Raw genomic sequence first — 24,743 nt, forward strand, 5'->3', positions numbered from 1 at the left:
GTGATTATTTGTAATTGTAATAACTAGCTGAAATTTATTACAGAACGCAATTAATCTTTGTCCTCTCCCTTTCCTTGTCCCAAGCCCATATTCTCCTGTAACCGTTCTTCTACTCCTTCCCCTACAACATCATTCCAGTCCCCTACGAATATTAGATTTTTATTTCCCTTTGCGTATTGTGTTACCCTTTCAATATCATGACATACTTCTCTATCTCTTCATCTTCAGCTTTCGACGTCGGAATGTATACGTGAACTATCGTTGTCGGTGTTGGTTTGCTACCAATTCTGATAATAACAACCCTATCGCTGAACTGTTCACAGTAACACATTCTCTGCGCTACCTTTTTATTCATAACGAATCCTACTCCAGTTGTACAGTTTTATGCTGCTGTTGATATCACCCTACACTCATTTGACCAAAAATCCATGTTTTCTTTCCATTTCACTTCACTGACCCCTACTGTATCTGGATTGAGTCTTTGTATTTCCCTTCTCAGATTTTCTAGGTTTCCTACCACCGTCAAGCTTCTGACATATCACGCCCCGACTCGTACAACGTTATCCTTTGGTTGGCTATTCAATATTTTTCTCATGGTCACCTCCCTCTTGGTAGTCTCCTCCCGGAGATCAGAATGGGGGACTATTTCTGAACCTTTTGCCATTGGAGAGATCATCATGACACTTCTTCAGCTCCGGGCCACATATCCTGTGGATACACGTTGTGTGTCTCTAATGCAGTGGTTTGCTTTACCTTCTGCATCCTCACGCCGTGGATCGTTGTTGATTCTCCCCCTTTAGGAGCAGTTTTTTTTAAGCAACCTTCCCAGTGCCCAAAGGGAGGGGTGGGGCAAAGTGGGCAGAGGTCGTAACCCGAGGCCGAGCCACCAGGGACCAAGGAAAGTGTAGGGAACATGGTACAGAGGTACAATGAACATCGTTTTTTTATTTATTTTATTTTTTGCAACATTAATACCACGGAGGATAGCAGGAATCCCGTGTCGCGGGGAGGAGGGTGCAGCAAGATGTCAGACTCATGAGACTATCGACGTATGGTTTTCCTGAGAAGAACATTCCGCTGACCAGAGAATATATCTCTTCTAAGTGTGGAAGAGGCTGGGATCGACTCTTCATGACAGGAACAACCCAGATCTGGGGGTGGGTTAAGGGAAGAATTGGAGAAAAATTGCCTGAATTTTGGATTGCAGAAAACTGCACAACGACGTTCATTAAGGAACTGCCAAAAATCAGAGATATTTTTATCGCCATCAGTGAGCTGCGTGTCCACTGATCTACTTCACAGAGTTCGTCATCGACTGCGAGAAGCATCCCGCGTCAGGAAAGAGGAGCAGTTGAGTTGGTATCTGATGATGAGTCGTACGGGTAATTAGGGACAACATCCATCTCACCAATAACCTCTGGCCGATCTACACACCAGGTAATGCTCGTCTGTGTCATCACAGGCGACACGCACCGGGGTGTCAGCAAGGTGAATCCCGTGAAGGCATGACGGGAATACTTCCTTCTCATTGACTTTAAGGTACCATGGAGACCGGACGTAAGCGGAAAGGTACGGACCACACACTGATCGCCAGTCGTCGTGGGGCTGCTTCCCCAGAACCATGTTTGGTGACTTGTTCTACTGAAGAAAGCCAAAGATAATTTTAGTGGACATCAAGCGTATTGGCAATATCACAGTGCGCACGTAGCTCATTACGAGGAAAAAAATGGCGGAAGTAAAACGACAGCGGGATGCCTGAAAGCTGGATACGTACTGAGAGAGCGCGTGCTGCAAGGGCCTCCAGCAACAAGCTGGTAAGGCACGTCGGACAACGGCACCACAGCAGCATGTGAAAGCTGACGAAAAGGGCTGTAGGTCCGTCAAGGACAATGGCCGTCCCGAAGCGGCCCTGCACCGCGGGGAATGAGGCTGTCGTACCGTGTCTTGAACACTAGTCCGTGGCAAACATATAAACCCAATGCTGCTAGCATACGGCGGGCCATGGATGGCGGAATGGGTAGTGTCTGTGGCTCGTGGGGGATACGTCACGCTAAATACACTCCTGGAAATTGAAATAAGAACACCGTGAATTCATTGTCCCAGGAAGGGGAAACTTTATTGACACATTCCTGGGGTCAGATACATCACATGATCACACTGACAGAACCACAGGCACATAGACACAGGCAACAGAGCATGCACAATGTCGGCACTAGTACAGTGTATATCCACCTTTCGCAGCAATGCAGGCTGCTATTCTCCCATGGAGACGATCGTAGAGATGCTGGATGTAGTCCTGTGGAACGGCTTGCCATGCCATTTCCACCTGGCGCCTCAGTTGGACCAGCGTTCGTGCTGGACGTGCAGACCGCGTGAGACAACGCTTCATCCAGTCCCAAACATGCTCAATGGGGGACAGATCCGGAGATCTTGCTGGCCAGGGTAGTTGACTTACACCTTCTAGAGCACGTTGGGTGGCACGGGATACATGCGGACGTGCATTGTCCTGTTGGAACAGCAAGTTCCCTTGCCGGTATAGGAATGGTAGAACGATGGGTTCGATGACGGTTTGGATGTACCGTGCACTATTCAGTGTCACCTCGACGATCACCAGTGGTGTACGGCCAGTGTAGGAGATCGCTCCCCACACCATGATGCCGGGTGTTGGCCCTGTGTGCCTCGGTCATATGCAGTCCTGATTGTGGCGCTCACCTGCACGGCGCCAAACACGCATACGACCATCATTGGCACCAAGGCAGAAGCGACTCTCATCGCTGAAGACGACACGTCTCCATTCGTCCCTCCATTCACGCCTGTCGCGACACCACTGGAGGCGGGCTGCACGATGTTGGGGCGTGAGCGGAAGACGGCCTAACGGTGTGCGGGACCGTAACCCAGCTTCATGGAGACGCTTGCGAATGGTCCTCGCCGATACCCCAGGAGCAACAGTGTCCCTAATTTGCTGGGAAGTGGCGGTGCGGTCCCCTACGGCACTGCGTAGGATCCTACGGTCTTGGCGTGCATCCGTGCGTCGCTGCGGTCCGGTCCCAGGTCGACGGGCACGTGCACCTTCCGCCGACCACTGGCGACAACATCGATGTACTGTGGAGACCTCACGCCCCACGTGTTGAGCAATTCGGCGGTACGTCCACCCGGCCTCCCGCATGCCCACTATACGCCCTCGCTCAAAGTCCGTCAACTGGACATACGGTTCACGTGCACGCTGTCGCGGCATGCTACCAGTGTTAAAGACTGCGATGGAGCTCCGTATGCCACGGCAAACTGGCTGACACTGACGGCGGCGGTGCACAAATGCTGCGCAGCTAGCGCCATTCGACGGCCAACACCGCGGTTCCTGGTGTGTCCGCTGTGCCGTGCGTGTGATCATTGCTTGTACAGCCCTCTCGCAGTGTCCGGAGCAAATATGGTTGGTCTGACACACCGGTGTCAATGTGTTCTTTTTTCCATTTCCAGGAGTGTATATATTTTTGACCGTTGCAGAAGGTCAAGGGCTCGTAACCGATGATCTAGGAACCCAGTTCGCAATTGGGGCAGAAGGCGCTTTCAATTGAGGGCAATCGTGGGCCACAGATCACTTACGAAATCAAGCATCAGATAATACCAGCCACACGCATTTGGAGCAGCGCTGTCTGCAGGAAGCGCCACATCAGTAGCCACAACGCCGGATTTGCGGACGTTAAGGCAGCTTCGTCGTAGGTGGTAACCCATCCGAGACAATCCCTGACCTCAGCACCACTATGAAGTACGAGGACGATATCGCCTGATAGAGCTTCGCAGCTAAACACATGGTTGCCAAGAGACATTCCAGGCAGGCGTTGACAGTGGCAGCAAGGCAATGGTTCCGTCTCGAAAGCATACAACAGTGCAGAGAACGGTCAGCCTTGACGCGCCGAACGACGGCTTAAGATGAGAGGAATGAGATAGCCATTGTGGAGAGCACGGGATTTCGATCCGCGAATGAGAAGATTTACGATGTCGACGGTAGTATCAGGGTATCCCATATTGCGAAGCAACCCGATAAAATGCCTGGCTGAAGAGCTAAGGACTAGGCATACGACGAGCATGAGCCAGAGCGACTATGTCCCGATAGCGACAGAGGGCAGTTCGGTTGTTATTGGCTCCTGTCAAAGAAGTTTGATCAGGGGAAACCACGTACCGAGTTGTCCGTTTAAGTTGAGCATCCAAAAGCCGGGTAAAGATCTTTGTGTCGCTGTTGAGTAACGTCTAGGGGCGGTAATCACATATCTGTGAGGGACCCCGAGGATTGTAGATAGGAATGAGGAAACCATCGAGTAAGCCGTCTAAAATCGGCAAGAAAGTTGACATAAGGTCATCATAAATTTCCGTCCACACTTGCGTCAAAGGTGACGAAATATCCGATAAAACTCCAGTGGGGGCCGTCAGAGCAAGTTCGTAGAACGCATCTGGATAGCATCATTGACTTTGTGACATTAGCAAGGAGATCCATCATCGCGTCCACGGGAACCGATCCAAAGGAGAGTCTGGAGACCACCGTGATGTTGGCAGGGTGGTGACGTTACTCAGTGTAGAGCATAACGTAATGTCCATGGTGGGCAGGCCCGATATCCCGTTGGGGATCAAAACGCTTCCCATCATCTGTCGTAAGAAGATGAATCAGTCATCTGGTGGTGGAGTCGTTCCGCTGAGACACGACACATAGATGTACGCTCTTGCGCTAACCCATCGTGTGTGCTTGCTCTGACCATAGTTCCTTCAAGGTGGCATCGAGAGCGGAATCTGAGCTGTGCCTTGGCGACATTCGCCATTGCCTGGCGCTCTGTCGTATACGGCACTATAGTACCTTAACGGAGAATGGTGGAATAGAATTCCCGAGACCGTCGCCGCCACGCCGCAATCTCACTTCCGTAACCAATCAAGGCTTTACGGAGAGCAGGTTTTGCCGACCGGTGTGGCCTAGCGGTTCTAGACACTTCAGTCAGGAACAGCGCGACTGCTACGGTCGCAGGTTCGCATCCTGCCTCGGGCATGGATGCGTGTGATGTCCTTAGGTTAGTTAGGTTTAAGTAGTTCTACGTTCTAGGGGACTGATGACCTCAGATGTTAAGTCCCATAGTGCTCAGAGCCATTTGAAACATTTTGAGAGCAGGTTTTGCACAGAGATCCAACAGACTTAGAGCCATCAAGGCGTCGACGACTAGCTGTCCACGTGGTCTCAATGAGCTGCCAGCAGCCGACCAGTGTGGCCTACGGGTTCTAGGCACTTCAGTTTGGAACCGCGCGACCGCTACAGTCGCAGGTTCGCATCCTGCCTCGGGCATGGATGTATGTGATGTCCTTAGGTTAGTTAGGTTTAAGTAGCTCAAAAAGTTCTAGGGGACTGATGACCTCAGATGTTAAGTCCCATAGTGCTCAGAGCCATTTGAACCATCGTTCAGTGGATCATATTCAGTTTCCATGGTCCATGGCCGCGCCACATCCTTTGGCGGCAGAGATTTTCGTTATGGTCAGAGAACGCAATGGGCCAGACTTCAGCATCCTGCATCTCACTGATAATATCTTGGGAGGTGTAAATACGACAGAGTCAGCAGGAAGAATGGCTAGTGAAATGCGCAAACCGCAACGATCGTCATGAACATGCTCCCAAGAATCCACTAGGCTGACGTGCTGGAGAACTGTCGCTAGCACCGCGCACAGAGAGTCACATGGGAGTTGGTCTTTGGTCGCCCGGTGCAGTTGAAATCTCCTCCCATGATCAGTTTATACTGCCAAACCAGGAAAAGAGGTGTGACTGTCTGAGAAGAAGGTGGAATATTCACGGCGGCGACCCGAAGCTGAGCCGGCCGCGGTGGCCGTGCGGTTCTAGGCGCTGCAGTCCGGAACCGCGGGACTGCTACGGTCGCAGGTTCGAATCGTGCCTCGGGCATGGATGTGTGTGATGTCCTTAGGTTTAAGTAGTTCTAAGTTCTAGGGGACTGATGACCTAAGATGTTAAGTCCCATAGTGCTCAGAGCCATTTTTTTGAACCCGAAGCTGATAGCGCATAGACATCGACGATCCTGACGCCACTAAACGTGAGAGCCGTATCTCTGGGATGAGGGAGACAGGAAACTTGATTAGGGAGGATACCGTCACGTAAGAGCGTCGCCATCCCACTACCAGTAGGGAAAGCATGAGAAATATGTACTGTAAAACCAAGGGCAGCACAGAAAGTTGCAAAATGCAACTCCTGAAGGAGAGCAACGTCAACGTCCACGGCATGTCATTGAGTAAAGCCAGTTTGTGGTGTACTCGAATGGTGTTGACGTCAGTGGTGGATACATATTGAGGGGGGGGGGGCGCACGTGGCAATCCCCCCCCCCCCCTCACTTCGACCGCCCCGGCTGGCTTGGGGATTTTCTCCGTTCAGAGACTGCCTATTGTGCTGTGTTCATCATTTCATCCCCATCTGGCGTGCAGGTCGCCCAGTGTGGCGTCAAATGTAATAAGACCTGCACCAAGACGGCCAGCCCTGCCCCGTAAGGGGCCTCCCTGCCAATGACGCGAGCAAACGAACATAAACGCCCTTAATGATCGTGATTCGTTATGAAAGCATTGTCTGTTTGTACTAAATCTGACTTTCCTACTTTGCACACGCTGTACAAAAATTTGCTTGTCTACCTACATCTATTGCTGCAGTAGAAAGACGTTTTTCAACATTGCGGCGTACAAAGACATGGCTGAGGTCAACAATGAAGGAGGACCGACTTTAATGGCTTACAAGGGAGGTCGCCAATTGTGAAATTCAGATTCGATTCATACTGCGCATAATAAAAGCTCATGGCCAGAGGTGTAATGTGGCAAAGCACCAAGATGCACTTCTCAGCCATTGTCGAGAAAATCGACAGTTAAAAGAAACCGTTGCGGTGAAATACTCTCTACGATTAGTAATTTTCTACAGCGTCATGGCGCAGCGGTAAGCGCTCGGGTTCATAATCCGACGGTCGCCGGATCGAATCTCGCGCCATGCATTTTTTTTTATTATTAGTTTTCTGTAATATATATATATATATATATATATATATATATATATATATATATATATATATATATATATAATACTATTAATGAATTGCTTATACGTGTTGGTGAAGGCGGATCGCTCTCAATTGTACCGCCTCCATTTTTCCGTTTGTTTAACAGGGTGTACCAAAGCTAGGGACCGCATCTACCTTCTTTCGAAGTTACCAGGAAACTACGCTGTTATGCGGCGGCTCGTTTCGGCCCATTCAACATCTGTCCTTCAAGTGTAACGAGCGTGTAACGGAGTTTATATTTCATACCTGCCACAGCAAATTTGTGTTCGTGGGGTCTCTATTCTAATTCGAACGTTTGACTTACGCTATACGTATTCGTTTCGGAATATCGTTTCTGCGTCTTACGTTAACTATACGTGGTTAACATTATGAAGACAATTAATAACATTTGTGAAATACAACTTTGTTTGCGGAAAACATAATGATGTTCGAAGTTGCCAGTTTTTCCACGACAAACGACTTTCAACAACTTATTATATGCATAATTGTTGCAACTGATTGCCGGGAATATACACATTTGAATTACAAAAAACAAACAACAATTACAAAAAACAAATGGTGCGAGAGTCGATCCGGCGACCTTCGGATTACGAACCCGAGCGCTTATCGCTACACCACGACGCTGTAGAAAATTATTAATCATAGAGAGTGTTTCACCGCAACGGTTTCTTTTAACTGTCGATTTTCTCGACAACGGCTGAGAAGTGCATCTTGGTGTTTTGCCACATGACACCTCTGGCCATGAGCTTTTATTATGCGCAGTATCAATCGAATCTGAATTTCACGATAGGCGGCCTCCCCTTGTTAGCTCTGTTGAACACTCACCCTGACATTGACTGTCCTATTGACAATGTAAGTAACCAATTTGCCAGGAAGAATAGGCGCATAGGAAGAGAAGCACAGTTGTAACTTTGAGAGGTTCCATGCCATCTTTTGCATGTCTCCTCTCATTCTCATCAGTTTTATTAATGTTCTATGTCACTGCACAGTAGTAACAGACCGAATAAGGTTATTGAAATGAGAGTACTTGCACTGAGAGCTCAAGAAATACTTTTCACTTGATTCTTAAACGTGTTGGGTTACTTACTTGGGCGGTGCGAGACTAGCATCGGAGGACGTGGTACACGTCACTTCCGGTTGGGGGCTGCACTTCCCCGAATTCTGGGTGGTTCATACAGTAGGCCTAAGCGCCTGGCGGAACGACTGACCTCGGACGAGTTTCGCCTGTCGTATGCAGGGCAAAACTACCTGCGAGACGTCTGAGTGTCGCCGGAGCTTATGTGTTTGCTGTTCCGGCGCATCCGGAACGAAGATTCCTCGCACCGACTGACTGCATTGTCCTCTTGATTCTGAGAACACTTGTGGACCGCGTCCTGCTGGGTGCGACTGTCAGCGCCGGATGGCCGGTGGGCCTAGGCAGATTGTTTTCATAGCTGGTCAAACAGCAGGTTCAGTGCCCTCAGCTTGAATAGCAGAGGCATGATTGGTCAACTTAAACTGAGGCTAGTTGACGTCATAAAGCCCTACTCGAAATTGGACGGAATGGCCGCTATTGGCGCGAATGATGTTCTGAGACAGTGTGGGGGAGTTTTGGGATCAGAACTGAATGCTGATTCGCGGTTTTCCACGAGAGTAGGGAGTGGAGAAATGTTGGCTTCACTCTTGCACTGTGCGGGCAAGGTATTCAGGAACTGATTTGCGTCAGAGTTGGACAGTCTTGTGACTTGGTCGCTCGTTTTCGGAAGAACTTAGAATTATCAGACAGCCTTCGAGGCCAGGGGTTGACACAGAGTCGCTGCACGGCTGAAGTCGGCGCCTACATTAATAGGACGCTGCCTACCAACGACGTGCTGGAGATTCCAGTACTGGTACAGTATTTTGCGGCTCCAGAATTGTAGGACCTTATCAATATTATACTAAACCCCTCAGCTTTGCTACAAGTCCACCTTGCTTGTTTCTCCATGTGATCCCATATGAATTCTCACTACTAATTGCGATACTGCTATATAGTTGGGAGATTAATATTCGATTCATTAGGACCTCCAGTCATTATCCTCAGTCTATTGCATCACAGAGAGTAGGAGCCTCTTGTTCTCGACCCAACTCTTGTTCTCATAATATTTCAGTATACCCTTTCCTTTAAGCTACTGTTTGTGGTGGCTCAAATGGCTCTGAGCACTATGAGACTGAACTTCTGAGGTCATTAGTCCCCTAGAACTTAGAACTAGTTAAACCTAACTAACCTAAGGACATCACACACATCCATGCCCGAGGCAGGATTCGAACCTGCGACCGTAGCGGTCTTGCGGTTCTAGACTGCAGCGCCTAGAACCGCACGGCCACTTCGGCCGGCCCTACTGTTTGTGTTGATAATCATGTGCATTTCTGTTCTGATGTATAATAAATCTCATTGTAATATTTAATCTGCATATCATTTCGTAGATATATGCAGAATCCCATTTCCTGTTGTTTACTGTGATAAATTTCTATTTTTTCTGAGTAGATTACTGTTTTTATTCAATTATTGTGAGTGTGCACTCCTTATTTTATCAACTAGCAGGAGCCACCATCATTGTCTTCCGTTACCACTGTGCGCATAATTAATTAGCTGGTAGATACGGAGGGGGTCGAGTGCATGTCTCGTTCCCATGCAAAATCCGTCTGAATTAAAGAGGTACAAACTCTTCTCCACCCCGGCACCTTGCAACTTTTTGATATCATAAGATGGCATTGTCTTGTATATGTGTACGAGGGCTATCCACAAAGTACCTTAGGTTTTGGAATTAAAAATAAATAAAGTATTGGAAATTTTTTTATTATATACAGATGAAAACCACACTTAAATACTACTTTTCTACATAGTTGCCATTTAAATTAAGGCACTTATCGTAGCGATGGACGAGCTTGGAAATTCCTTCGTTGTAAAATTCGGCCGCCTGCGCCTTCAACCACGTGGTTACCTCTTCTTGAAGCTGTGCGTCGTCATCAAAACGCTGCATAGCCAACCACTTCTTCATTGCTGGGAATAAGTGGAAGTCGCTCGGTGCCAGGTCGGGACTGTACGGCGGATGAGGAAACAACTCCCACTTAAAAGAGTCGAGAACTTCCCGAGTGGCATTTGCCGTGTGGGCCCGGGCGTTGTCGTGAATCAGCTAGATCTTTGAGCCCAACTTTCCCCTGCCCTTATTTTGTATTGCTCTTCTGAGGTTGTGCAGAGTTTGACAATACCTTTGAGAGTTTATTGTAGTGCCACTTTCCAGGAAATCCACAAAAATCACACCTTTTCTGTCCCAAAAGAGGTAACCACGTGGTTGAAGGAATTTCCAAGCCCGTCCATCGCTACGATAAGTGCCTTAATTTAAATGGCAACTATGTAGAGAAGTAGTATTTAAGTGTGGCTTTCATCTTTATACAGGGTGATTCAAAAAGAATACCACAACTTTAGGAATTTAAAACTCTGCAACGACAAAAGGCAGAGCAAAGCACTATCTGTCGGCGAATTAAGGGAGCTATAAAGTGTCATTTAGTTGTACATTTGTTCGCTTGAGGCGCTGTTGACTAGGCGTCAGCGTCAGTTGATGCTAAGATGGCGACCGCTCAACAGAAAGCTTTTTGTGTTATTGAGTACGGCAGAAGTGAATCGACGACAGTTGTTCAGCGTGCATTTCGAACGAAGTATGGTGTTAAACCTCCTGATAGGTGGTGTATTAAACGTTGGTATAAACAGTTTACAGAGAATGGGTGTTTGTGCAAAGGGAAAAGTTCTGGACGGCCGAGAACGAGTGATGAAAATGTAGCACGCATCCAGCAAGCATTTGTTCGCAGAGCTAGCAGAGAGCTGCAAATTCCACAATCAACTGTATGGAGAGTACTACGAAAAAGATTAGTTATGAAACCTGAACGTCAACTACCCGAGGCGATGGATCGGCCGCCAGGCAGCCCGTGACAGAGCACTTCATCACTGGCCTCCAAGAATCCCTGATCTTACCCTCTTTCTTATGGGGGTATGTTAAGGATATGGTGTTTCGGCCACCTCTCCCAGCCACCATTGATGATTTGAAACGAGAAATAACAGCAGCTATCCAAACTGTTACGCCTGATATGCTACAGAGAGTGTGAAACGAGTTGGAGTATCGGGTTGATATTGCTAGAGTGTCTGGAGGGGGCCATATTGAACATCTCTGAACTTGTTTTTGAGTAAAAAAAAACTTTTTTAAATACTCTTTGTAATGATGTATAACAGAAGGTTATATTATGTTTCTTTCATTAAATACACATTTTTAAAGTTGTGGTATTCTTTTTGAATCTCCCTGTGTAATAAAAAAAATGTCCAATACTTTATTTACTTTTAAATCCAAAACGTAATGTACTTTGTGGATAGCCCTCGTATAATCAGCTTAAATAAAACTTTCCTAAACTTTGCGTGTGACTTGACTATTTTTTGTTACGGTAAAAGTTAAGGTAGCTCAAGGTATCTGTAGCGACCCCACCTTGATGTTTTTCTGTAATCGCTGGGAAGCTGCCATCGGCAGGAGGACGGGTGATTCAGACACGGGGGAAGCGCAGGGAGCTCCCTGTCAGGGCCCCAGGGAAGGGCACATCACTGTGGCGGGGAGGGAGCCGGCCCCACCAAGGGGGCACCGCCACTCTGTTCTCCTCCAGAATGTCCATCCTCAGCATCGATGTCGTCCGGCCAGGAAACAGGCGTGTCACCCGGCTGGTTCAGTGGAACATTATCAGAGGTGCTCCCTCAGGTAGCTTCAGACACAAAGAGAGGCAACTGCGTCGGACGCAGATGGGGGAAGGTCGGTGTCCGAAGGTGGGCGCTACCTGGAGATGGACACGGGGGAGGAAGTCACGCCGTCAGGTGTCAGGGCGTGCGAGGACAGCGCACCATCTGTACAAAGTTTGTCATCCTGTTCAGACATCCGATGGAGGCAGTCATCAGAAGGGATATGGCGTCGTCTCTTCCGTTTCCGTGGTGATCGTTGCGTGTTGGATGGAGGAGGGCTATCGTCCGACCATGTGGAAGATGGCAGAAAAGCAGATGTAGGTACAGTTCCATGATCAGTAACAGTGGTTCAAAAATGGTTCAAATGGCTCTGTGCACTATGGGACTTAGCACTATGGGACTTCACATCTGTGGTCATCAGTCCCCTAGAACTTAGAACTACTTAAACCTAACTAACCTAAGGACATCACACACATCCATGCCCGAGGCAGGATTCCAACCTGCGACCGTAGCAGTCGCGCGATTCCGGACTGAGCGCCTAGAACCGCTAGACCACCGCGGCCGGCCTCAGTAACAGTGCGTGGGGTTGAGTTGGTTTGGGGATTGAAGGGACCAGACTGCTACGGTCATCGGTCCCAGTAACAGTGGGATCGGAACAGGCAGCTTGTGCCTGGTGACGGTTAGCGTTCATTTGTGTTGCCCCGGCAGGAGTGTAGAAAAGGAGTCGACGCCGATACCGACTGATTCACAGGGGGAACCCTAGACCATGGGTTGCCACGGTTAGGCTAACAAACCATTAATCTGCGTGTCGCATGCTAAAGGGAAAAAAATGTGGAAGATTGGGTTTAATGTCGCGTCGACATCGAGGTCGCTAGAAACGGAGCACAAGCTTGGATTGTGGCAAGGATGCAAGGATGGGGAGGGAAAACGGGCGTGCCCTTTCGAAGGAGCCATCCCAATATTTGGCTGGAGCCATTCGGGGACATCACAGAAAAACTGGATGGCCTGCGCGGTATTGAACCGTCGTCCTTTCGAATGCGAGTCCAGTGCGCTTACCACTGCGCCACCTCGTTCGGCTATCGCGTGTTACTATCTTCGAAACCAAAGAGGAAAGGAATATTGTAGCTTAATGTTTACTCGATGCCGAGGTCACTCGCCTGCACTAATCTTTAACAGCAGTCCGTCTTGCTAGAGCGTCGAATACTGGAACAGAAATTGGATTTAGTAGTGCTGCTACTATAACAAGCATGTCTATACACCGTAAACCACTGAGAAATTCTTTGAGCTGAGGAACTGCCATTGCAACAATTATTAGGACTTCTTCCCTTTCCAATCGGGTATGCAGAGCGGGAAGCTTGACTGCCTCAATTCCTGTTGACGTGCTGTAACTCATTCACGATAGGAAATCTTGTCTTTGCGATCCTTTCTCGACCTGTATGAAGATACCTTTAGCGCATTCCTCACTTAATACTCACTTTTTAAAATTTTATATGTAGACTTTTGTGGCATAGTTGACGTCTGTATTATAGTGTTTGACATTTTAAGTTTTTCAGCATTTCTGTGCCCTCTTCCTGTGCGTTCAACATCGTATGTCAGTTCTATCTGTTAAAGGTCCTACACGACTGCAAATATTCTAGTATAAGTCACACGGGTCTTATGTATGCAATATCGTTTGTAGATTGATTCCATTTCCCTAGTGTTCTGTCAACGGTCCTACATGGGTTCGACAAAAATATGCAAACGCCGCAAGGAATACATACTTGAACGTAAATAAAGATTTTTCTCCTGTATCTGACAATGAAGAATAATATTTGTGTATGCTTTTCACGAAAATTATGAAATTTTCACAATAACCGACCCCATTTTGCTGATTAACTCAAATGCAGCGCAGTGTAAAGTGCAAAAAATGTCAGAGCCATAACTGTACTGAGCATTCCCTGAAGTAGTAAATAACTGTCACGGTCACTTACGCCGCTGTGGCCGAGCGGTTCTCGGCGCTTCAGTCCGGAACCGCGCTCTTGCTATGGCCACAGGGTCGAATCCTTCCTCGGGCTTGGATGTGTGTGATGTCCGTAGGTTAGTCAGGTTTAAGTAGTTCTACGTCTAGGGGACTGATGACCTAAGATGTTAAGTCCCATAGTGCTTAGAGCCATTTGAACCATTTTGGTCACTTACATGCCAACTTGATAACATATCGTACTTACGGAATTGTTATAATTATTATTCAGTATCAGTTACAAATCAAGAGACTGACAATACTGTCGGGGGAAAACATAAACATGTTTTACACAATCAGTTTCGTAAAATATCTTTTAATGTTAAAAATTGTGAGATGTTAACTATAAATAATTAGTACCTAAAAGCTCTAATTTTCTATAAATAACATTTCCTATCGTCTACACATAATCTTGTTCAAGAATTACACTTTCAGTGTAGAAGGTTGCATTGTATTTACGTTATAATGTGCCGATATTCTGTAATTTTCAATACGAAAATTTTATATAAAAATAACGCTACAATAAAATCGAATTAATATTTTTTTAGCCAATTATAAGTCGGAAATTCGTTATTAAAACCCTTTCTTAAGTTGGTGGCGCAGTGGCGCAATTGGTATACAATCTACAATTCTCTCATGCAACATTAAATAATGAAAGCGAAATTTGATCATAAGCAATTACGATATTCGATGCCGTGTATCAACTAGCACATCAAAAACTGTGTATCGGGTAATAAACTAATGTTTGGCACTGCTGTATAAGGTTCAACGTTGTTTCATTACTGGGTTCATCGATTTCAACGTTCATTACAGATGCGATGGTAGTGAGGGGATGCAGGTGAATCCGCTTCCCTGCACGGTGAATGCGTCGCTGGTAGTTGGGGAGAATGGACACCGTCACTGCTGCAGCTGCTCGGAGCAGCCAGTGCTGGTAGAAGAGGAAGGATCCGCAATACGGATCACGATATTGTAAAAGCTGTCAGTCCTGATGGTTGGGATCTCTACCACAGTTGGTTTTGGTGGGGCTGGAACTGGAGGCTAAGCACTCCTCATATAGTAGAGATGCCCCCCCCCCCCCACCCACACACACACAGGGTACAAATGACTGTTGCGGGCTCGAGCTGAGGGTACAAAATACTAGTGTCATGATAGAAGAGTGTCAGTTGTGTCGGATGCCTATCAAATAGGACGAACAGAGCATACTGGACGTATACAAATAACAGCACTCGATATAAACGTGTTACTTTTCCCAATTGTTTCGTAAACATGTGGAAAAGCTTTAACGTTTCAGCAACCCCTTACAAAGTGGCGAATTAATCAACTGGTATGAAATCCAAGTGTAACATGTATGGACAGAGAAAGTGAGAGTCTGATGAATGAAACCATAGGTCTATTGTACAGATATTAAATCAGTTAGAAAACTTAAGAAATGAAGTTATGCTATAAAATCAATTTTGCTCCGGATTACAGGAATAATTTTGAAAGGTACGAAGTATACCATTAGACCTAAGAAGAAGTCTCAAGCTGGCGTGGGCCAGTGTAGGAAACAGAGCCATTTAGTTCAAATTGGCTGGGTGGCCAAGTTGACACATAGGACGATCTTTATTTCAGTGTGCTTGAGTGGCGCCACTTCCGAATAGCCAACATAATAACATGTAAGTCAGCTCCACCCAATTGCATAACATGCAGCAGTAGACGTCAGTGCAGCCTCCCCTCTAAAGCCACCCCTTCGTAGGCAGAAGAGTCGGATCCTCCCCCCCCTCTCCCCCTTCCCTCCTTGCTGCCGACTCATGTTGCTGTGCGTGTGCGGTCACACAGTGACTGCGTGGAGACCCTACCTGCGCCCAATCGCCTGGCAGGTTTCACCATGCCGAATCAGAAAGTAAATTGATGGAGTTGGGGTGGCAGGTGCGGTTGGTTTAGAACAGGGGCGGGCAAACGTTGCACGCGGCTCGTGAGCGTTCAGCGCTGCACGTGTGCTGCTCGCGTGCAATCGTGGCGACAGCCGGCAGGTTGCGGCAGTGTAGTGCAAGGCTAAAAGCCGCGGACGTTGATGCGAAGCGACCACTACGTAGTGAACGTTGTATTTCAAGAACCGGAAAATGCAGAGTGAATCAAGGAAACGGAGACGTGGAGATTTGCTATCTTTTAAAAAGTAATAGGAGAATCATTTTTTCTTTGTGCAAAAACGTGAAAATTCGAAATGTTTAATATGTGGCAGTATTCTCGCTGATCAGCGGAAGTTTAGTATTGAAGGCCATTATAATAAATTTCACAAGGACGAGTACAATTTATTGTCGGATTCTGAGCGGATGGGGAAATTGACCGAGCTTAAGAAGGGCGACCTGACTATATGATATGCATCAGTCCTAGTTGCCATTGTCACGAGATATCTGCGATTTTCTTTCGTCATGTCTCTCATCTAACTGATGTAACATTTTATGGAGCACTGTTTTCAATTTTTCAGGACGACAACAATAATAGCCCAGCGGTACGTACAAGCTATAAAATTGCGCTTAATATAGTGAGAGCTGGAAAACCATTCGCTGAATTAATAAGTCTCAGTTTAAGAGCAAACATAAGTGATGAAAATTTACGTAACTGTTTGCGTTTGTCTGTATGTAGAAATTTTGTTCCAGATATTAAACGTATTGTAAACTCCACCTGTGATAAATAAAACGTGTCGTAGTTAATAGATACTCTTTCAAACCACGATTTATTTCAAGCACTCCTGCTAACCTTATCCCATCATTCAATAAAGCAGGCTAGAAAAACAAAACGCAGTACAGAGGAAGGAGTGGACAGAAGGTATGGTGGGGAGGGGAGATAAGCGGGTGGCCAGCTTGCCCCTGTGTGCACGCAGAACACCTGTTAACTGCACGCGTGCAAGTGCACCGCACATGTGCAGGATTCCTGCCCGCCTCTGGTTTAGAATGTACTGGTGCACTGTTGGAGCCAACACAGCGATCGCTATAAAATAGTCCATACAAAGGCAAGCGCGTGAGGGCAGACCTGATTGACAGTGGGTATTGGTGGACAGGTCGGCCTCTGAATGGGTGGTCTCAGTAAGCTGCGGGGACCATGGTTCACTGGTAGAGGACACCAGCACGTCAACGAAACTGCTGGAGACACGTTCATCAGCCCACTCTGACACAGGCTATCATCGATGTCCATGGTTTCTGATCGTCAGTGAAACTTGTAGCTGTTGTCTGGCGCTATATAGCTAGGAACGTGTTCTCTGGCCTCCATCGCTTTCAAGTCATATGTGGATGGAATAGTCACGATGTGGATCAGGTCGCATCAAGACAGTATGTAGACGACTGCAGCGATCAGCAAAACAATGTGTACACGCAGTCTGGTCTGTGAGCCGACTGCACACCACACGCCCACACTACTTTGGTAGAAATCGCCGTTCATGCCACCCTTTGCATTCGAATCTCATTCACCCTTATGGTCAAAACAGTGTCTCCCATATTTCTTTCAGACCTGTTTATCGTACTTTTCAACAATTACATCTCACCAGGGACAGGACGAACCTTTTATTCTTCTTCTATATTCTACTTTTCAAAATTCATGATCCTGTGGAAAACATATGGTTACAACAGAAACTACGACATTGTGGATGTTTGCTGTCCCACTCTGTTGATGCTGCTTCGAGCTTTATCTGTGTTTATGGTGAAATATGGTGAAACTGATGGTTCCGTGAACTTTCACATTATCGACATTTGAGTCGCAAATTATATAGCGTGATATGTAAATAATTTAGAGTGGTATGTAATTAATTTGATTTGAAAGTAGTCTATTCCTTTATTTTTGCAGAAGATTATCCGATGGTGATTGCCAATACGTGAAGTACTTGTAGCCGTTATATCTCTTGAGAATTGCGTTAGGCCGGTGTGACACTTTTACATACAGACAGAAGATCAAAGTTAGCATTAAATTAACGCAGGTTCTGAAAGGTGACGCTGATTCCAAGTAGGACGGCGTTCGCGGAAAACGGTTGTGTTGGGGGTTGCAGCACTTTCACGGGGCCAGGGGCTCTTGTCGGGCTAACCAACCAGCTTTTCACAGCTACATTTACGTTAAGGAGTCCAGCAGTTCAGCACAGCTGCTTACGCGAGTTGGCTCGAGCTCACACCAACAGCAGTGAGCAACCATGTGTCGCTTCAGGGTGGCTCACTAACGCGTTTCGCGGCAAAATTATTTTTAAGGATATTGTAGTAACGAGAACGGACAATGAAATTCAACATAATGAGAATAGACAGTAAAATTAAACATATATTTCAATATTTTGATGATGCAAAGAACGCAAGACAGCTAAATAAGACACATGGTATTCCTTACGACTATTGTAGCCTTGTGATGACTGCCATTTTAGGACGATGTGAAAATTACCGAACAATCAGTTTAATAAGCCACAGCTGCAAAATACTAATACGAATTCTTTACAGACGAATGGAAAAACTAGTAGAAGCCGACCTCGGGGAAGATCAGTTTGGATTCCGTTGAAACACTGGAACACGTGAGGCAATACTGACCTTACGACTTACCTTAGAAGAAAGATTAAGGAAAGGCAAACCTACGTTTCTAGCATTTGTAGACTTGGAGAAAGCTTTTGACAATGTTGACTGGAATACTCTCTTTCAAATTCTAAAGGTGGCAGGGGTAAAATACAGGGAGCGAAAGGCTATTTACAATTTGTACAGAAACCAGATGGCAGTTATAAGAGTCGAGGGACATGAAAGGGAAGCAGTGGTTGGGAATGGAGTGAGACAGGGTTGTAGCCTCTCCCCGATGTTATTCAATCTGTATACTGAGCAAGCAGTAAAGGAAACAAAAGAAAAATTTGGAGTAGGTATTAAAATCCATGGAGAAGAAATAAAAACTTTGAGGTTCGCTGATGACATTGTAATTCTGTCAGACAGCAACGGACTTGGAAGAGCAGTTGAACGGAATGGACAGTGTCTTGAAAGGAGGATATAAGATGAACATCAACAAAAGCAAAACGAGGATAATGGAATGTAGTCGAATTAAGTCGGGTGATGCTGAGGGAATTACATTAGGAAATGAGACACTTAAAGTAGTAAAGGAGTTTTGCTATTTGGGGAGCAAAATAACTGATGATGGTCGAAGTAGAGAGGATATAAAATGTAGACTGGCAATGGCAAGGAAAGCGTTTCTGAAGAAGCGGAATTTGTTAACATCGAGTATAGATTTAAGTGTCAGGAAGACATTTCTGAAAGTATTTGTATGGAGTGTAGTCATGTATGGAAGTGAAACATGGACGATAAATAGTTTGGACAAGAAGAGAATACAAGCTTTCGAAATGTGGTGCTACAGAAGAATGCTGAAGATTAGATGGGTAGATCACATAACTAATGAGGAAGTATTGAATAGGATTGGGGAGAAGAGATGTTTGTGGCACAACTGGACCAGAAGAAGGGATCGGTTGGTAGGACATGTTCTGAGGCATCAAGGGATCACCAATTTAGTATTGGAGGGCAGTGTGGAAGGTAAAAATCGTAGAGGGAGACCAAGAGATGAATACACTAAGCAGATTCAGAAGGTACTGGGAGATGAAGAAGCTTGCACAGGATAGAGTAGCATGGAGAGCTGCATCAAACCAGTCTCAGGACTGAAAACCACTACAACATCACTTATTCTGCTTTTAACTCAGGAATAAATGTCTGATACCACTTCTCGAATAATGCTAATTCGAAGACAAGCTCTTAAGCTGAAGTCTGCCATTGAGCATCTGTTGGTGGTTTCGTTCTGCTCATTGTGCAAAAAAGTAGCATGCACATGTAAGTCTAAACATCGACATAATCGTAGCTGCAGACTTGTAAAGTAGTTAAAATTTACGTTGAGGAAACGGAAATCTACCAGATTAATTTTGCTCCAAAACTAATCACGCAAACGTCACACAGCAAACTCTAAGCGAGTCAGCACACTGACAACATAACCCGAAAATCAGTGAAACTTTGCAACCCATTGCAAGCTGAAAAGCAGTATGATAATTTGATATCTAACTGCAGATTCGTTCGGTGAGTGTTCCTCCTGGAAATAAAAAATATATTGCATAGTGAAAATGTTGGGAAAATTATTGAGACGTTTATTTCTCTGTTCCCATATGACGAATAATTTCTTTAGTCATATCGCTTAAGAGCCTTAACATTCCAAGTGTCCATTATCTTTCACATGGAATCTATTGTAATGTTGTAGCAAACTGAATTTCTTCGTTATGTTCAAAGTTTTGAAGCACATTAATAGAGCACTAAGCGTATCGAAACAGCATCACATACAATAGGCATCCCGTACTGATACGCTGATGATGTTGTGTGTGGCCGCTTTTAACTTCCTAACTCTACCATCATGCTAATTTTCATGCCTTTAAAAGCAGCTACTCTCCATTTTAAGATCAGACGCCGCTCTAAAACTTCAGTTTCTTAAAAAAAAATTAATCGCTGTGTCAGATCTTAAGAGGTTTTACTCTTCGATATCAAAACGATTTCGTTGTATTCGAGTTACAAGTATGTCTAAGAAATGTTTGGAATACGGACTGCGTAAGGGGGTGTGGCACAGCAAAACATGCCAAAGATAATTTTCGATTTCTGTCACAATCAAACACAACTATCTTTACTCCGAACTTGGCATAAACTCAAACTGGAAAAAAAAAAGTTGCAAGATTTCCTGGAAAACTGAAGCTAAACAATTGGCAGCCAGTCGTTAGAAATCAATTACTTTGCCAGTTGACTCTGTAAATATAAATTTAGGAAATACACCGAAGTTTTGTTCAGTAAGATCAACAAGCTCGAGGAAAATAGGCATTGACTTGGAATCAAATATCCCTAACACTGCATTTTCTCCAAAAGACTGTGAGTTTTTATTTATACAGCAAATTCAAGAAAAAGGTTACCCTGATCTTGAAATTACAAAAAGAAGACTCATATAAGTAGGAAGGGAAAGTGTTGGGGTGTCGGTGAGTTTTGATAGATACGTGTCTTGTAGTAATGTTCATTTTTTAATAAAATATTGAAATGTGAATAGTGCTAACTTTCTTTTTACCAGAAATGTTAACCAGTCTGAATGAAATTTTTGCAGGAAATAGTCTGGATGTGTTTCCATACATCTATGCATTAATATTATCTAAATGTAATTTGTTTATTTTATCATCACACTTATGTACCGATAATTAGGAAAATTTAGGGGTGTAATTTTAAATAAACACTGAAAACAAATTATTAATATTCCTCATAAAATGAATTCATAAAACCGTTGAACAATGGCTTGTGACTGTACCTACAAAACCTAGCATGTGAAAATTGTGGTGCGAGTACCAAAAGTTGGTTTTCAAGAACATCATTGAAATCATATTAAAAATTCAAAGCTCGAAAACTAACGAAGTTTGGACTTGAAAATTTTGGTATCGCTGTATCTTTACAGAACAGACACGATTTTAAAATTTAGTTGCTATCGGCAAAGTAGAACAATTAAATTTTTGGGTGGAGTCTTCCCATAAGCGCTGCGCCGTATACAGGGTGAGTCACCTAACACTACCACTGGATATATTTCGTAAACCACATCAAATACTGACGAATCGATTCCACAGACCGAACGTGAGGAGAGGGGCTAGTGTAATTGGTTAATACAAACCATAAAAAAATGCACGGAAGTATGTTTTTTAACACAAATCTACGTTTTTTTAAATGAAACCCCGTTAGTTTTGTTAGCACATCTGAACATATAAGCAAATACTTAATCAGTGCCGTTTGTTGCATTGTAAAATGTTAATTACATCCGGAGATATTGTAACCTAAAGTTGACGCTTGAGTACCACTCCTCCACTGTTCGATCGCATGTATCGGATAGCACCGAATTACGTAGGGATCCAAAGGGAACGGTGATGGACCTTAGGTACAGAAGAGATTGGAACAGCACATTACGTCCACATGCTAACACCTTTTTATTGGTCTTTTTCACTGACGCACATGTACATTACCATGAGGGGTGAGGTACACGTACACACGTGGTTTCCGTTTTCAATTACGGACTGGAATAGAGTGTGTCCCGACATGTCAGGCCAATAGATGTTCAATGTGGTGGCCATCATTTGCTGCACACAATTGCAATCTCTGGCATAATGAATGTCGTACACGCCGCAGTACATCTGGTGTAATGTCGCCGCAGGCTGCCACAATACGTTGCTTCATATCCTCTGGAGTTGTAGGCACATCACGGTACACATTCTCCTTTAACGTACCCCACAGAAAGAAGTCCAGAGGTGTAAGATCAGGAGAACGGGCTGGCCAATTTATGCGTCCTCCACGTCCTATGAAACGCCCGTCGAACATCCTGTCAAGGGTCAGCCTAGTGTTGATTGCGGAATGTGCAGGTGCACCATCATGCTGATACCACATACGTCGACGCGTTTACAGTGGGACATTTTCGAGCAACGTTGGCAGATCATTCTGTAGAAATGCGATGTATGTTGCAGCTGTTTCTTACAACACGCAACTGAACGTCGGAGGTTTCAAGCGTCAACTTTAGGTTACACTATCTCGGGATGTAATTAACATTTTACAATGCAACAAGCGGCACTGATTACGTCTTCGTTTATATGTTCAGATGTGCTAACAAAACTAACGAGGTTCCATTTAAAAAAAACGTAGGTTTGTGTTAAAAAACATACTTCCGTGCATTTTTGTATGGTTTGTATTAAACAATTACACTAGCCCCTCTCCTCACGTTCGGTCTGTGGAATCGGTTCGTCAGTATTTGATGTGGTTTACGAAATATATCCAGCGGTAACGTTAGGTGACTCACCCTGTATACTGTATGTTCGTATCGAAGGCTACACCGAACCTAAATATGATCATTCCTTTGAAGGCGGCAGATTGGTTGCACGTCTCCTAGCCGACCTGTCGGACGTGCTGCGCTATGTAACGACGTCTGACCGTCACATTTTACAGCGACCACAACCGAGGCGCGAGCGAACGTGTGCACCGTCGGTCCCTCAGCCGCATGAACAGGCGTGTTGTAGCCTATACTTCGTTCATCATAAGAACAAACCTGAGGTAAACAAGCACAAACGCGATGACTGGTCAGCAACCGTACACTGATGCTGTTCCGCTCAACTTATTTACGTTGTATTAGATACCTTATTAATATGTCACTGTAAATGAAACTTTAAGACATTCTGATGTATTAACAGTCATCAACGTAGCTACGTAATTTTTGTTTCAACAGTTGTGTACAGTCGCAGTCCTTGCAGGCGCTACTTGTGCTGTGATCGTCTCACTGTTCATATCTACCGCGAAAATGGATATCACTGGTTCCTGATTCGTAGTGAAACACGCCCACGGCGTTAATGGCTACAAAAAAGTTGTTGTTAATGTTTTTTACAACATTGCAGAGAAAAATAAGCTTTGACGTTTGCTGAGAAAAACTGTATACTAAATACAAGAGACGCGACTTTAATTGTAATGTTGGCTGGTAGACGGTGGTTCAAACTCGTTGTGATCAACAACTTTTTTAGTCTGCTTGAATACTTAAATCATTTAAATATATGATTTATCAGTATGTTGTAATTAACTCTTACTTAACCATCATTTTTTTAAGAAAAATGCACGTCTCCCGGTTTCTAATTACATATCACACGCAGAATTCTGTTTTTCATTGAAAATACACGTTCTTAATAATCGATATATTACAAAAGATCGTTAAAGATTTTGAAGTTAAGAAAATATTACAAAATTAATTTTCTTGGAGAAAAATGAAAAATCAGATACTCTTCGTTTCAATATGCTCATTGTTTTGTGGGACAGATGTGGTCTCACACGAGCCAGAGTGACAAGCATCGTAGAAACAAGGAAAACAATTTTCACTGCGTCGAGCGCACAGCACAAATGCTGCATTTTTACAGTTGTCGCCGTACCACTGCTTTCTGAATCTAATAGAACTGATCTGGAGACAAGGTAAGGGATGTGTCGCGAGAAATAACAAGACATTTAAGCTGCCAAACTAAGTGTAACTAATGCACGACTCTTTGTGACACGCTACTGCCGAACGGTGGTGAAATGCAGAACAGCACGTCATAAAAAAGGAAGAAGAGGAAATGTGGACTTTTTGGTGACCTGGGATTCTACTGATGATCGCCTCGTTATCGCCGCAGCAGCACTGAAATGCACAGCTGTCCCCGGAGTCCGATATGGAAGTAGTTCAGAGATTACCAGACGACTGACTGCAATACCTTCAGTGGCTTCAATATTTAACTATGAATGTGAAATCCCTACAGTGCGCTTTTACGCCACACATAGCTCATGCAGAAAAATTAATCGTGTTAGAGTCAGGAATTTTCATCACTCTCGTTTCTAATTACAGTACTGTGTTAGCTAAGATCGAGAGCATATTTCCCTTCAGATCACCTAAGAAGCGTATCGCCTGAGTCTTCCCATTATTTCCCTCTGTTCAAAATCGAATGGCATTCAAGGCTACATTGTTCTCTGCTCGTCTCTTCTTATGTCTTTACTACAGCTGTTCACATCACTGAAGGTTAGTTGGATCACTTGCCTGACCAGTGCTTTCCAAGTTAAATGCGCCGGTAATGCTGTATGTCCCGGATTATCGCTGAGTCGATGTGCACGTAACGCACAGCATAAAACGTATCCTCATTATCGTACTTGACTGCACTCGAGACGGATTGGCTTCTGCTCCACGTGAAACGAAATCCAATGCGGTTCCAGTAAACGTGGAAGAATACATCGTGTAATGTTGACATGAGGTTTATTCTTATATGAACGGAGTATACAACATGTGTTACTAGAAACTAGTTTTGACATATGCTGAAAGATTGAAAAACTGTGACGAGTCACTATTTATGATAAATTATTTTGTCTTTACTAGTTTCATGCTGGTTTGTTCATCTTCAGACGGAGGGAGA

This window comes from Schistocerca cancellata, chromosome 5, assembly GCF_023864275.1.
Source record: "Schistocerca cancellata isolate TAMUIC-IGC-003103 chromosome 5, iqSchCanc2.1, whole genome shotgun sequence".
Lineage (NCBI taxonomy): Eukaryota > Metazoa > Arthropoda > Insecta > Orthoptera > Acrididae > Schistocerca > Schistocerca cancellata.